Here is a 301-nt window from a genome sequence, read left to right on the forward strand (position 1 = left end):
TAGGCGGGGAAGAGCAGGGAGTAGTGGAAGAGGGTGGGGTGTGTGAGGAGGGGCTGCTGAACACGGCGCTACCAGCCACAGAGCCTGTCCCTGAGTCCCAGAGATCCTTGGCCTCTGTCAGCCGGGAGCATCTATGCGGCCAATCAGGAAGGCCAGAAAAGGAGTCACCGAGCGGGCGTTTGAAATGAAGCTGGCTGGGTGGGGTGGAGAGCATTCCCTCTCAGAAACTGCGGAAATCTGGCCCACCACCTCGCAGGCCAGCCGCAGAAGAGATGGTGGCTGACGACTCCCTCTCGGGCTT

The sequence above is a fragment of the Tupaia chinensis genome, unplaced genomic scaffold (assembly GCF_000334495.1).
Source record: "Tupaia chinensis unplaced genomic scaffold, TupChi_1.0 Scaffold000612_1, whole genome shotgun sequence".
NCBI lineage: Eukaryota > Metazoa > Chordata > Mammalia > Scandentia > Tupaiidae > Tupaia > Tupaia belangeri.